Source organism: Pezoporus wallicus, unplaced genomic scaffold (assembly GCF_028554395.1).
Source record: "Pezoporus wallicus isolate ANWC-B61680 ecotype Strahan unplaced genomic scaffold, APGP_CSIRO_Pwel_v1 contig_4452, whole genome shotgun sequence".
NCBI lineage: Eukaryota > Metazoa > Chordata > Aves > Psittaciformes > Psittacidae > Pezoporus > Pezoporus wallicus.
Window position 1 is genome coordinate 60,942 of NW_026641651.1, and position 16,285 is coordinate 77,226.

General features: G+C 40.8%; 1 pseudogene; it reads right to left on the minus strand.

Annotated features, from left to right (window-relative positions):
* LOC130607582 (mitogen-activated protein kinase kinase kinase 1-like) overlaps positions 1 to 15,915 on the minus strand; it is a 52,692-nt pseudogene extending 36,777 nt beyond the window's left edge.
* Between the last annotated feature and the right edge of the window lie 370 nt (positions 15,916 to 16,285).

Below are 16,285 nucleotides of genomic sequence, written 5' to 3' on the forward strand. Positions count from 1 at the left end.
TATTCCATTTTGTGATTTTGTGCCCCCTTGCTTCAAATTCCCCCATTTTTCTGTCCTTTTGCAAATTCTTTTGCAACATTTTGTATATTACCATTACCATCAAAATTCTTTTTGAAATAATTTCCCATTTCAGCTTAGTGCTTAATTTCATTCCTTTTCAAAACACAGAGCGTTTAAAACACCAGAAGGAACATTGTATCATACCACAAGTAATCAATCTTAAAATAACATCAATATTCCTGCAACCAGTTGACTCAATCAGGAGAGATTGGGTAACCATGAAGTTAACTTTTTCCATATTTCTTCAAAACCCCAGGAGGTGTCATCCATGGCTATTTCATGAAATATCTTAGTTTGTTTTCAAATTTCCTCCAGAGCTGTTTCGATTCTGCCACTTTGGTCTATATAGGAACAACAGCTTTCACTGATTATGGAACAAACCCCTCCTTGTGATGCCCATAACATGTCGCGAGCCATTTGGTTTTGTAATACCACTTTAGACAGCCTGGTTAAAACTGGGTATTACATCATCTAAGGTGCATGCCCCCTTCCAGCTTGGGGGTAGAATCTCATGAGAATTTTCTCCACATAACCAATACCATCCTTTCCCTTTAGGAACGGGCCACCACTGAACTATGATACCATCTATACTAATAGTATGATTGCAATTTGAATGGTGACCTACATCTGTGGCATTTAAGCAAGATTCCCTACCCTGGTTCCTGGTGCAATACACCTTTGTGCACAGGTGTAATATTTATTACCTGGATTAGGATTAGGTATTCCAAATTTTAACCTTTCCTTTGAATACAGATTGCTAGTGTTCACCCACAAATTTGTCCATGAGACACTGTTAGGAAATGGAAATCCATTCTGCACTAATTTCAGGTATAAGTTCTGGTCCCAAGTTTGTGCGCCAGTTATCATATGAGTCCAAATTATGACCGATGCAATTTTATACATAAGGGTCCTGAAGGTTTGATCCACCATGTCTTTTCTGGCTCTGGTGCTTTCTTGATTCCTGAATAATGCATCTGAGCAGGTTGTTCCTTTATCTTCACTGCTGTAAAGGTGGTCAGTAATATCTGGTGCTGTCCGCTCCACTTCTGTAGAGGATCTCCTGAAAAATTCTTAACATAAACCCAGTCTCCAGATCTGAAAGGGTGAATTGGATAATCCAAACCTCTTGCTCTTGTCCCTACTATTCTCTTATTTATCTCCTCCAATTGTTTTCCCAGATTGATCAGAAACTGCCTGAGATAACTTTCTCCCACTTCCTGAAGACTTTCTCCTTTAAGCTGGGACTGATATGGTCTTCCATACAAAATCTCAAATGGACTGACCTATTCTTTCGACCGAGGTTTAGCTCGAATTCTTAATAAAGTCAGTGGTAATGCCTGGTACCAATATAAATTCATTTCCTGACATATTTTACTAATCTGTTGTTTAATCAGATGGTTCATCTTTCGTACTTGCCCACTGGCCTGAGGCCTGTATGGAACATGTAGTTGCCAATCAGTTTCTAATTGCTGCTGGTACTCCAAAAAGAGGGCTATTATTTCTGCCTTCTGGGTGGAGGTGTTTGAGGGTAAAGGTTTAGCTTCTATTACCTGTGAAGTGATGGTAACAGCATATCCTGCCTTTCGTTTACCATTTTTCATGAAACTACTACCATCAGTAAACCAAGAATCAGCATCTTCCAGAGGTTTTTCTTTCAAGTCTGGTCAGCTCGAATATACAGTCTCTATGGTGGTCAAGCAGTCGTGTGTTAGTGGTTCTGTTGATTGTTCCTGCAAAAAGGATGCTGGATTCACAATGTTAGTGACCCCAATTCTATATCATCCTGTTCTACAATGGTGGCCTGGTATTTTAAAAAACGTGAAGGAGATAACCAGTGGGCTCCTTTCTGTTCCAGGACTGCTGATACCACATGGGACACTAGCACAGTAATCTTTTGTCCCAAGGTGAATTTGAGAGCCTCTTCAATATTCATGACGACTGCTGCCACAGCTCTTACGCATCCGGGCTATCCTTTGCTCGCTTCATCCAGCCGTTTTGAAAAATACGCCACTGTCCTTCTCTATGGTCCTAGTTTCTGAGCAAGGACCCCCAAGGCTATTCCTTGTTTTTCATAGGAACATAGCCAAAATGGTTTAGTCACACCCGGAAGTCCCAGAGCTGGAGCTCTCATTAACTCTATCTTTAAATTTCTAAAAGCCTCCTCTGCTTTATCAGTCCAGTCCAAAGAGGGAGGGCTTCCCTTCAACAGCTCGTATACTGGTCTTACCAGAACACCATAATCATGGATCCAAAGTCTGCACCATCCTGTCATTCCAAGGAATGTCCGGAGCTCCTTGATGGTCGACGGTTGTCGAGTCTGGCAAATGGCTTCCTTTCTGGCAGTTCCAAGTTGTCTCTGCCCTCCTCTAATTTCATATCCTAGGCAGAAAACTCAGGTTTGGATTAGTTGGGCCTTTTGTCTGGATACCCAATAACCATTCAGTCCCAGAAATTCAATAATCCCACCATTCAGTGGACACATTCTTCCTTTGTTTCTGTAGCATTTAACAGGTCATCCACATATTGTAACAGAGTCCCTGTCTGAGCAGGTGGCTTTCATAATTCTAATTCCAATGCTAACTGATTTCCAAAAATTGCTGGACTGTTTTTAAACCCCTGTGGTAATACTGTACAAGTTAATTGAGTTTTTCTTTCTGCGTCAGGATTTTCTCATTCGAAAGCAAATAATTTTGGCTTTCTTTGGCCAGTGGTAAGCAAAAGAAAGTATCCTTTAAATCCAGGATGGCAAACCATTTCTGATTATTATTCAATTTAGTCAATAAATCATACGAATTAGCTGCTACTGGACAAATATCCTCTGCAATTTTGTTGATTACCCTGAGATCGTAAACCAATCTGCAACTTTTCCCATCATATTTCTTTCCTGTCCAGATACGAGTATTATATTCCAATTCACATTCAATTAATAATCTATATTTTAAAATTTAACATTTTTTTTTTATTCCCTTTGATCTTCTAATTTTAAGGGATACTGTTTTATTCTAATTGGGCAGGCCCCCCTTTTTTATTTCCACTTTAACAGGCAAAGCATTTTTTTGCCTTACCTGGAACTTGAGATGCCCATACTCCCACATATACCTAATTAAGGATTTCTTCTATTTCAGGGAGGTCCTTCTTTTTGCTTTTCGGTTGAATTAAAGATAAACTCAAAACTGCCATTAATTGACTCTTTTTAAGTCTAAGTTCCATTTCGCCTTCTTTAAATGTTGCTTCTCGCCCTCGAATTTGGCATGCATAGAAATTTATTCATTCCTATTTGTTTTCCCAATTTGTACTTTAGAGGTTTCAGATAGAATGGCTTTTTTTTTTTTCCCTGCTTTTTTTTGGTGGCCAGTAGCACCCACATCTGTAACGAATTCTTTCCTCTCTGATTTAACACCAAATAAGTTGCTCCAGTATCCACTAAAATTCCTAAAATTCCTCTTTATTTCCTCTAGTCCGTAGTTTTAATTTAACCAGTGGATCTGCTAGGGTAGATTCCCCAGGTCCCTCTCAGTCTAGTTCCAATTCAGTCACCGGCGCCACCCCATGGCACTGCCCCCCCCCCCCCAAGGCAGTCTCACTTCCAATGTCCAAACTCCCCATAGCACGCACACCGATCCGTGTCCACAGAAGAGCCCACTCCCCCAACCTCTGCCCGTCGTCACTCCTCCATGCTCAAACACAGGAGCTGCCCGAGCTCCCCCCTTTCCCCCTTTGTTTTCCCTTTTTTTTTTTTTTTCACAGCTGCACAGGGCCTGCAGATGCCTGCCTCTGCAACATCACTTCTGTCACTTCTGGTTTAACCCCTTCCTAACTCTGAATGTGAATGTGCCGCTTGTTGCCAGTGACAGCAATCTCTTCCTCCTTATCAGTATCAGATTGGACAGATGCAGAGGGTGATCCTCTCAGAGGTACCTGTGATACATAATTTTCAACCTCTCTTCCTGATTACTGTTTTTTTAACTTTAAACATCTTTCCCCAATATCACAGACTGAACAACACCTCTTCAGCTTAACTTTCAGTTTTTCTCTGTCCTTTTCCAAGGCCAAAATTAAGGAAACTGGCAGAGCTATATTAATTTTGCATTCAGTCTGTCAATCTGCATGGCTTCTTAAAGTGAAAAACATATCTGTGTACATTACTATAGTAATATAGTATATACAAAAGCCACCATTGGTTACAATATTTTACCAATGTTTTCTTATTTACTGAGCCCCCAGGAGACCCTCACAGTTCTTTCCAGTGTGTCAAAATGCACCCAAAAGGACTCTTTTTCAAGATCTCTTCACTCTGCTGATTTTCCATTATCAATCACACACTCACACACACACACACATACACAAACGGGATCCCACAGACACACTCCACACAGTTACAACACTTGAGACAAAGACAGAGACTAAAATTCAATAAAACAAACAACAGTTAACAACACAGTTATAACATCCTGTCAGCAATACCAAAATCACAAGACCAAAATCATTACTGTAACAAGCCGCAAAATAAGATGAATACCAGTAGAATCAAAAGCAATACATCCTAACCCCTATGGCTCAGACCATATTGTAACATTAATAGGGGGGTTCCTTGAACCCTTTATAGTTGGCCAGCCTGTCAGTGTACCAAGAAGGACGAGACCCTTGTGCCGACCAGCCTGTCTGCGTCCCACTGTGAGACCCGTACTGGACAGCCCACTGTATCGGACGGTGATTTGACTAACCTATTCAGGGACCCATGCTGACAGCATCACTGAATCAAATCCTTTATGGGCTGTTGATAGCACACTGGACCCAAAACTATTTCCACAAGACACCCCTGTGTCTTGTAGGACCCAAATCACAAGATGCCCCCTGCTTAGTTATAACAGTCGGTCACTGACACCAAAATCACAAGACCAAAATCCTTAATGTAACAAGCCACAAAACAAATCAGTTACCAACAAGATCGAAAGCCATTTCCACAAGATACCCCCTGCGTCTTGCAGAACCCAAACCACAGGAAGACCCCTGCTTCTTGTGGCTGTATACCAGTAAATTCCAAAACCTTTTCTACAAGATGCCCACTGCGTCTTGCAGGACCAAAACCACAAGAAGCCCCCTGCTTCTTGTGGGTGTATACCAAATGGAGGCTAGCAGCCAGGTATACGCCTTTACCCACAAGATTTCCTATCTCGATTTATGGAAGGCTTCAAAACCTTGTGCACGCTCACCAAACCAACCCAATTACCAAATTAGTCTTTATGCAAGATGCCCCTGCACCTTACAGACTATACAAAAGAAAAGAATACCTTTTATGAAGATGGTCCTTGTCTGCTCCTGCAGTGATCTGGATGAGTTGAGGGGTCCCTCTGGGAAAAACTCCTGAGGGCCCTAGGGAGCCCTGTCCTCAGCAGGTCCTGCAACTGCGCAGAAAGTGTCCCATCTGGGGTGCCAAATTATTCGGAGAAAACTCCAGGAACAAACTCGCCAACAAAGTTTTCAAGCTGACAAGCAGGTATTCTTTATTGCGGCATCAGGAGACAGAGGGGATAGCTCCACCTAATGTGTGTCCCTGTGTTGCTGCACAAGCCATCCTTTTATAGCCACTGGGCATACATACATATTCATGAGGCTACATATGGATTACATAATTTTACAGAAAGTTCCCCGCATGCATACAGAATTGTGGTAATGGTCTCTTAGGGTCATTTACTTCTTCCAACAATCTTCATCACATCTGGCCACCTTTGGAGCACCAGCAGTAGATGCTTATACCAGCTTAATTGGTTTGTTAGCACCAGAGACATAATAATCCTCCTGTCCTCCTACTTACCAGTTAGTTTAACTGTAGCCCATCCTGGACACCTGCCATTCCCAGATACTCCTTATCCCTGTGTCCTGTTCTTCTAGACTGTTTTTCTTAAAACTATGTCAACTATAACGATTTATCTTGTACAAGAATTCTCAGTATATTCTCTAGCTATAGTCTACTTTTTTTTCTGTGTATCATGCACCTCAGTAATTTTCCATTGCTACTGTTACAAAGCCATCAAACTTAACACTGCTTAAAACTGATTCTAAAGGTTTATACATTTCATTTTGTAATTTTGCGCTCCCCCTTGTCTCAAAACAAAACAAAAAAACCACACCCCAAAACAAAACAAAAAAACCCACAGAAAGCAAAGAACTCCTGGCACCTCTTCATGCAAATCAAGCTAAGAGAACATACATGTGTTCACAACTGAACATTTATATTTCTCAATTTATTTCCTAGTAATAAAAATTTAAAGCAGCCTTCCAATATCTGAACGGGGCCTACAAGGATGCTGGAGGGGGACTCTTCATCAGGGATTGTAGCGATAGGAGAAGGGGCAATAGGTTAAAAATTAATCAGGGGAAGTTCAGTGTGGAGACAGTGTTCTCACAGGAGAATGGATATTTGGTACGTGAACTCTGAATAATCCCAAAAGATACAGCAAGACCATGAGAAGCCCGAGGAAGCTTGAGCAAGCAAGATAAAAAGAAGCTGGAATTCACCGAGTTATGAGAACTGTGGACTGTTGGCAAGCTTTCGAAGTCAAGTTCTCACACCTATGCTTAGCCAATTATATGTTAGCCGCTAAGGGTCTTCAAGATATGTATCCAATCATAATATGCCAAATCACTGTAAGTGCATGTAAGAAATAGTATATAAGGAGTTATGGCTTTGTAAAAAAAGGCTTTTGTCTGATTATATTGATCTCTGACTGAGTCCACATTTTTTCTGCGGTGGTTCAGGTTGGATATAAGGAAGAAATTCTTTACTGTGAGGGTGCTGAGGCACTGGGACTGGTTGCCCAAAGATGTGGTAAATGCTCCATCCCTGGCAGTTTTCAAGGCTAGGTTGGACATTGGGCAACATGGTCTACTGTGAGGTGTTCCTGCCCATGGCAGGGGGCAGGAACTAGATGATCTTAAGGTCCTTTCCAACCCTAACTATTCTATGATTCTGTGATTCTAAGTGATACCCTGTCAGTCATAACCCCTGTCATAAAAGATGCTTTATATCAGCATCTTGCTTACCCAGGTAGGATGATACCTATTGCTTCTGTAAGCAAAAGATTGCAGTATGTAGCTAAATTAAAAATTGCATCAGAGCTTGCAACTTACAGGCACTGGAGATATATTTTTTCTTCTAACACCTGGTGATTCAGATTTAATTGTCCTAAGTGATGATGACGAGTTACTAGAAAGATGACTATGTCTTCTTTTCTGTGTAGGTGAAGTAGCAGTGCTTTGTCCTTCAGCCTGAGGCTCTAGAGAGAGTTTGTTCATTTCCAAGCCGTTTCCTTTCCCAGGAATAGGTTTCACCACCTTGCAGGAATTAAACCATGCTAGAGTTACAAATTGATCATTTTACATTAAAGCACATTAAAGCAAAACAAATTTATCAAATTTGCTAACATTATAATCAAGCTTTTATTTAGACATGCAAAGCTTTCATATTCCTGAGGTACTGATATTAACATGTAATAGGGTCTATCATCTTGTTAATCTATACCCAACACAGAAGCAAAAACCATTTTTCCTGTCCATTTGTGCCACATGTTAGAGCTGTAGCAGCAACTGATTTGAGTCTCAGAGCACTTCTGCAATTGCCATTCATGGCATCTCAGAGGATAGCAATTCTCCCATTTGGATAGTAGGAACCAAAATATTTTTTTTCTACAGATGCTGACTGCTTATTTAAGAGCCATAACATTGGATCCATCTGCTACATACAGTATCAGTTGATAAATACTAGGATTTCTATTTCTACAGCACAATATGAATGGTTGCTGCAAAGTAAAATTGTGTTAAACCTGAAGGCAATACAGCAAAAATAAGGTGTGCTGTGCCCTATAAGAACCACAGCCAGCTTTTCTGCCTGCAATACAAGTAAAACAGCTACACAGCATCTGGTATCTGGGCTAATCACTGTGCACAGTGTTGCACTACCTGAAAAGACATGTGATCAAGAAGAGTGATCTTACACTACTAATACAGTGCTTTGTTGCATAAACACTGAATTTTGACACCAAGATATGGAATATTTCAAGACAACTTGCAGCTGCTTGCCCCTTAGGTTTACGTAATGCATGAGAAGAGTAAGGCCCCATGTCTTAGAGGCTTGGCTCAAAACCAGAGGGAAGCTCCAAGTAATACTTGAAATTAACAGAACAGACTTCTCCCATAAAGTTGCAGAGTTGCAGAAGTCTCAAATTTCCGAAAAAAAAAAAAAAGGGGGGGGGGGGGGGGTCCCTGCTTTGGGGAAAGCATTACAGTAATGTAATTACTGCAATTACTGCTTTTTTCTTTCCTGGAAGATCAAAATGTAAATTCATGTGCCTAAGGACAAGTTAGTTATCATTTGCTAGGGCTTGAAAAAGTTTAAATGTAAAATGGTAATGACTGAGAATCTGGAGCATCAAAAGTTGCATTAGAAAAAAACAGAACCCTCAAGGGAAGTGAGCTGAGCAGAGAACCATAATTTCAAGCTATGCACTAATCAAGATGCATTTAGAATTTTTTTCGAGTAAGAACTGTCTTTTATTATTCAAGGTATTGCTTTTTTGGTGCATTTTCAGTATTTTCAATGGTCTTATGAAAGAAACTTACCAACATAACCCTTATTTCTGTTCTAGGAAAGCTGCCCCCAAACACTTGTTTACTGCATTAGATGATCTTAGCTTTAAATTTGCACTCCCATCAAGTGTTACACAGGAGTCACACTGATCAGTGCAACTACACTTATGCATAGCTAGTTGCTATTATTAACCATGATTATACGGAATATGCTAGTGTTAGAATCACAACTGTTTAATAAAATAATGAAATCTCTTGAAATTACTTTTGAGCCATTTATAAAAAAGCATTACCGAAAAAGTCTAATAGGAATACTCTGGCATCAAAGTTTCAGCAGAGTTCAAACTTATGTGAAGGAGTTACTTGGATTTGATTTTTCTGGTTCTAATAAGCTTGCAGTTTGTATATTCATCTAGCAAAAAATTCACGTGTCGTGGTTTAAGTCCTGTTAGCAAGCCACGCAGTTTCTCTCTCCCCCCTCTTTCTTCCCTACCCCTTCCCCCCCCCCCCCCAGAGGGATGGGGAGGAGAATCGAAAGAATGTAACTCCCATGGGTTGAGACAAGAACAGTCCAGCACAGTCCAGCAACCAAAGTACAACACAAATCACTACTGCTACCACCAATAATAATACTGATAACAGAAATAACAAGGGAAGAGAATACGATACCACCCGCCAAAACAAACCCAACCAAGCAGTGAGTGCCCTTCCGGGTAACTCCCAGTTACATCCTGGGCATGACGTGCTGTAGTATGGAATACCTCTTTGGCTAGCTTGGGTCAGGTGCCCTGTCTCTGCTTCCTCCAGGCTTCCCCTACTCCCTGGCAGATCATGAGACTCAGAAAGTCCTTGGCCAGACCAAACATTTGAGCAATAGATAAAAACATCAGTGTTATTAGCGCTGTTCCCAGGCCAAAAGTCAACAACACAGCACTGCATCAGCTACTAAGGAGAAAAAATGAGTGCTACTGCTGAACTCAGGACAACATGTGAAACATAAAAAAAAATTAACAAACTAGGGAAATGCAAGCTCATGGAACCCTAAATAATGGAGTACAAAGCACTACAGGACAGTTTTATACTCAAATGTATTTTTTTACACAATTGTCATGGTTTAAACCCAGTCAGGTAACTCGTTCACTCACTCCCCCCCTTCTTTTCCCTCTCCCTACTCCCAGAGGGACAGAGAGGAGAATCGAAAAGAACGCAACTCCCACCGGTTGAGATAAGAACAGTTTAGTAACTAAGGTATAACACAAACCACTACTGCTACTACCAATAATAACAATGATAAAGGAAATAACAAGGGAAGAGAATACATCACCTCACCACCAGCCAACTGATAACTCGCCCCCCAAGCCCGACCAAGCACCGACCCATACCTCCTCCAACCCTGCAGTCTCCCAGCCCTTCCGGCTAACTCCCAGCTACCTCCTGGGCATGATGTGCTGTGGTATGGAATACCTCTTTTGTCAGTTTGGGTCAGGTGTCCTGTCTCTGCTTCCTCCTGGCTTCCCCTCCTCCCTGGCAGAGCATGAGGCTCACAAAGTCCTTGGCCAAACCAAAACATCGCTATCAGCTCTGTTCCCAGGCCAAAAGTCAAAACACTGCACTGCACCAGCTACCAAGAAGGAGAAACATGACTGCTACTGCTGAACCCAGGACAATAATGAACATTAGAGGGGAGTGTTGCCACAGCAGCATCTTATACTACTACAGTACTTATACACTACAGTATCTTTTACTGATTGCAGCACAGCAATACGCCTTTTTTAAAAATAGAAACTTAATAAATGCATACACTTCATAAAGTCAACCACAATTTCCTGTTAAACAGCTAATTAAAAAAATAAGAGGTTCACAATTAAGAGTCTGCAAATTGTTAAGAATAAAGAGGTTTTTAAAAGAAAGTAAGTTAAGGGATTTTTTATTTGCAATAGTTTCAATGGGTTCAATGGTTCTCAAGGGCACTAGCCTTATTTTCACAATTTCTGTGTCTAATTTAAACATACTGTGTATTAGTTTATGAGTGATGACTCAGAAGCACTTCAAGTCAGCTATAATAGCAAAACTCACAGCAAGTTCATATCTGTGAAGTGAAAGTATAATCCATCTGGGCTTGTGCTTTTTTGACCTAAAGCAAAGTAGTTTGATTGCTGGCAACAACAGTGCAGCAAAAAGTACTGTCAGACACTGAAAAAAAAAATGTGAACAGTCTGGAAGATTTCCTGATTCTCCTGAATTATCTGCTAAATCACCAAGAAAACTACATTCTTAAGCAGCGGTACATGATCCCCTTCTAACTTCTTGAAGTTAGCCATATAAAAATAAGCAAGCTTGATTAAGCCAACTCTTACGATAAAATTGTTTCAAAAATAAAATCACAATTTAAAGTGGAAGATAAGGCTATATAAAAATTTACTTACAGTGAGAAGCAATTGCATATTTACATCAGCTGCTTTCACGCATCCAGTCTTCAATTTCTAAAATTTTTAGCTATGCAGTTAAAACTACATTTATGTATTGTATGATGACCTACAACATATTACCTACAATGTTCACTGCAATAAGATGTTAAAATTACAATGCCTATCAGCCATGCATTACTAAAGTTCATTTATCACAAATCCTTACTTAGAAAAAATGAGAAGTTTTCACTGGTCAGAAGGAGTAGTTGTGTCGGATTTGGGTTTTTTCTCTCATTGTAGACACCAAGGAAACAATGTATTCTGAGAAAGGAAATAGCACTTCCTGTTCAGTAACAAAATGTAATAAGCAGATGGATATTGTAAACAAAATTCATTTTCTTTCAAGCAACATCTAAAACTACTGTTAATAACCAAATTTAGACACTCAGAACTGTCTAGCAATTAAAGACTTAAATGCTTACAACTAGAAAAACAATCCACCTAAGACTTAATGTTTTTTTCAGAGGTTAAGCATTAATTCTTGCTTAACTTCAAGATTAATGGGACAAGTTACTTTTGTCCCAACACTAAATTTCATATTATTGCTTTCTAGAAAGAGACAAAACCTAGCTGTGCTTCATTAAAAAGAAAGACATTACATCAGCAGGTAGAGTTCAAATAGAGAACATGCCTAAAAGCTTAAAATAGGGGAAAAAAAAACTGTCTAAAAAGGGCTGAATTTACACTTTTTCCCTCAGTTAAAAAAAACCAAACCGATAGTTCAAACAAAAATCTTTGTCTGTATAGGAACAGTACAGCACTAAAATAATACAGGTGCTAGCTAAAAACAGAGTTACTCTGGGTTTTATTATTTATTCCATGGCATGAACCATGTCAGTTGCATGAACACTTTGTATACAAGACAGAAAACACTATCCCAGTAGTGAAAGAATAACACAGCATTTCATATGTTCATATAACCATGATTAACATCCCAGCTGAAATAAAAAAATAATAAAAAAAAGGCCCGTGGACTTGAATTGCAATATGACAGTGAAGGCTTCACAATCTGTACTTGTTCTCTAAAAAGCAGAAGCAACTATCTTCCTCACATGACAACAAAATTGATCCACTCTTGCCTGCACAAAGAATTCTTGTGCTTTTCCTCCACACAGGTGGGAAAGACCAACCAAGTCTGAAAGCTTTTGCTTAGTAAGCTAGTTATCTTTTTTTAGAATTTAATTATTGGGTGCATTTTTATAGAACACAGTTTCTGAAGCACTCAAAAAAAACCTTCCTATTTTAACTCAAGCTTGGCTAAAACTATAGTATATTAAATATTCGTAAACTGTTGGATCTGTGGAAAAAATATTTTTATTGTGAATGTACAGTTTCCTACATACTGCAGGAGATCCTCATTTTGTAGCCTAAGCCTACAGGTTTTGTTTATTTTTACATCTGAAGCAAAACCCCTCATCTATTCTAGTCAAGCTGAAGTTACCTACATGACAACAGTTCGGTTGTCAGTCTGCATGTTACTGTACCTCAGCACAAAAATAAAACAAAACCAAATAGCCCAGAGTGTACTCAATCCTGCCTTGATCCTGATTTTCACACAACAAAAACTATTCCTGAGTCAAAATATTGATGTGCTAGCTTGGACCAGGGAGCCTGACATTTCTCAAAATCCTCCTGCTTTGTCAGGAAGCAACGATTTTGCTCTTAAACATTTCAGCTTTTCATGAATCAAGCAAAAAGGACACAAGGCTTTTTTTCAGATAAAATTTAACTTCTAACCTACCCCCCCCTCCCCAAATAGCAGTATTAAGAATCTTTTAAATTCTTTTAATTATTAGTTTTAAACCATCAGATATTAGCTCCCATCTTATTAGTTGAGAAAATCTAAGAAATGGACTCAAATTGTAATTCTAAAGTACTGAGAAAGCTCAATAGTGTGATGACTATTATTTTTTATGAATAAGCTTAGTGGTCTGCACATGAATAATTGCATTGCTCACTCTGAACTATTTGCTTCATGAACTATAAAGCTAAATACACTAGAATTAATGCCAACAGGGAAACACCAGTGAAACACTCCAAAGGAATTAAGAGGTGTTTCTCTAAGAAGGTGACAAGACTGACAACCCAGCTGAAGTGCCTCTACACCAATGCACACAGCATAGGCAACAAATGGCAGGAGTTGGAAGCCACCAGTAAGATGGAAAGCTATGACCTGGTGGCCATTACTGAAATGTGCTGGGATGGATTCCATGACTGGAGTGTGGCTATCAATGGCGACAGGCTGTTCAGAAGAGACAGGCGAGGAAGGAAGGGTGGATGGGTTGTCCTCTACATCAAGAGATGGGCAGAGCACAAAGAGTTGTTTCTGAAGAAGAGCCATGAGCAGGTTGAAAGCTGGTGGGTAAGAATTGGGGACCAAGGAAACAAAGGAAACCTGGTGACTGGTGTCTACTACAGGCTGCCCAATCAGGGGGAGACTGTTGATGAAGATTTCTTACTCCAGCTACAGGAGGCATCACGCTTGCAGTCTCTTGAACTGCTAGGGGACTTCAACCACCATGACATCTGCTGGAAAAGTAGCATGGTGAGCTGTAGGCAATCCAGGAGACTCCAGTGCATTGAGGATAACTTCTTAAGCCAGGTAATAGACAGCCCTACCAGGGGGGATGCGATACTGGACCTGATGGTCACCAGTGTGAGTGAGGTAAACGGTGACATCAAGATTGGAGGCAGCCTGGGCTGCAGTGATCATGCACTGCTGGAATTTGCAGTCCTGAGGGAGGTGGGACATACAAAGAGTATAGTCAGGATGCTGAATTTTAAGAAATCCAACTTCTAGCTCTTTAAGGAGTTAGTCAATAGGACTAACCTGGAAAACCTCAACCTGGAAAACTGCCCTCACAGACAAGGGAGCAGAACAGAGCTGGAAGATCTTTAAGGACACTTTCCATAGATCACAAGATCTCATGATCCCCAGGTGTAAGATATAGAGTAAGGAAGGCAAGAGACTGTCACGGCTGAGTTGAGACCTGCTAGTCAAACTAGAGGGCAAGAAGGAAAAGGACAGGCATTGGAAGCAGGGACAGATATCCTGGGAAGGACATAGGGACACTGACTGGTTGTACAGAGATGGGGTCAGGAAGGCCAAGATGCAGGTGGAGCTGAACCTTGCAAGGGATGGAAAAGAACAACAAGGGCTTCTACAGGTATGTCAACCAGAAGAGGAAGGTCTAAGAAAGTGTGCCCCACCCACCCCCCACCACCCCCACCACATTCAATTAATAATCTATATTTTAAAATTTAGCAATGTTTTTTTTTTTATTCCCTTTGATCTTCTAATTTTAAGGGATATTGTTTTATTCTAATTGGGAAGGCCCCCCTTTTTTATTTTCACTTTAACAGGCAAAGCATTTTTCTCCTTACCTGGAACTTCAGATGCCCATACTCCCACATATACCTGATTAAGGATTTCTTCTATTTCAGGGAGGTCCTCCTGTTTGCTTTTCTGCTGAATTAAAGAAAAACTCAAAACTGCAATTAATTGATTGTTTTTAGCTCTAAATTCCATTTATTTTTCCTTCTTTAAATGTTGCTTCTTGCCCTAATAAAGATTTTAGAGAATTTGGCATGCATAAAAATTTATGCATTCCTATTTGTTTTCCCAATTTGTACTTTAGAGGTTTCAGACAGAATGCCTTTTTTTTTTTTTTTTGCACTCCTCGGCTCTGGCGTCCATCCTGGCTCTTCTGCCGGTGGAGTACCGGGAGCTGAATCGTTTTTTTTTTGCCAAAGTCGCTCAACCTGCTTTGCACTGCTACGAACACCGGCCTGCTCAGCAGCAGCTATAAATGACTGCCTGCTCCGCTGCAGCTACAGCTGCTTGCCTGCTTCAGCAGCAACCATAAATACCTGCCGGCAACCACACTTTTGTATTAACCCTTTCTTGCCCGAAATGTTAAACTGCTACCAGTTGAAAACTTTTACATGAACCCTACAACAAAAAAATACACAGAACACCATCTGCCCTCAACACACGCACACACACATGTATGGGATCCCAGAAGCACACTCCACATAACTACAATATTTGAAGCACAAAATCCAGACAATCATTACTCCCACTACACAGTCCCACATACAGAACGTGGCACAAGGACCCTGTGAAGACTATCAGGAAACCAGCTCCGAGAAGCATCACCGCAGTGCAAGATGGCAGGCTCAACCTTAGCGGGTGTCCCCGCAGAGGCTCTGCCCCCCCCACATCGCATGAGGCTTGGGCTTTTATCCTAACCAAAATGCACACTCATTCCGACACAGGTGGCCAGCCTACGTTGGAAGAAGTGGCCAGCAATATCTATAAAGGTCTCCAAAGGTCGATAGAAACTTGGACATACTTATATTTACCAACTTCTAGTACATGGGTATCACAGACAGACTGTATCAATTGAGTTGTATATGGGGTCCAGAGTCCATGGTCTGCCACAGTCTGCCCAATACCCCTGATAAGAGCATACGGGAGACCTTCTCACCGTGGGTCTTGATCCAGCACATACGCCACCAGGAAAGCACCCAATACGCCTGCATCCCCCACTGGTCTCGCTTCTCCCTTTACAGCGGTGCATTTATCATGAGGATCTGGGGGATATAAATCAGGCTCTTTTTCCAGATCAATAGGCTCCAGTTCAAAAGAACCATCCAGGTCAGCATCAGAATTATCAGGCATCAGAACCTCAGGAGCAGCAACAGCAGTCTGATGAACGTGCACAGGCCCCTTCCAGGGGTCAATAGGGCCTGAGTTAAAAGGATCATCTTCATCTCTATCCTCAGTCTTCGCAGCCATGGCGGCAACCAGCAGAGGTTGGTGGTGGGGTGGGGGGGGTGAGGGGGGTAGGGGAATGACGACTGAGCTCCACGATCTCATTTTTTGACTTTAACGTCTCTAAAATAGATCTCCAAATGACTAACAAATTTTTCACAGTGTCATTGCCTTTTGTAACTGCATCCCACAATTTAACTCCTGCACCATTGCACAAAGAGACCTCAAACACGGTAGACTCATCAGTCTCTGGATAACGCGTCTTCAACTATTTCAACATTAAATTTAAGTCTGTCTCTTTAAAGGTTACTCCCTTCACCTTAAGAAGGACTGAAAACATCCAAAAAACAGAGGTTTCTTCCTTAGCGATTTTTTCCCAAGTCCCAAACTCAAA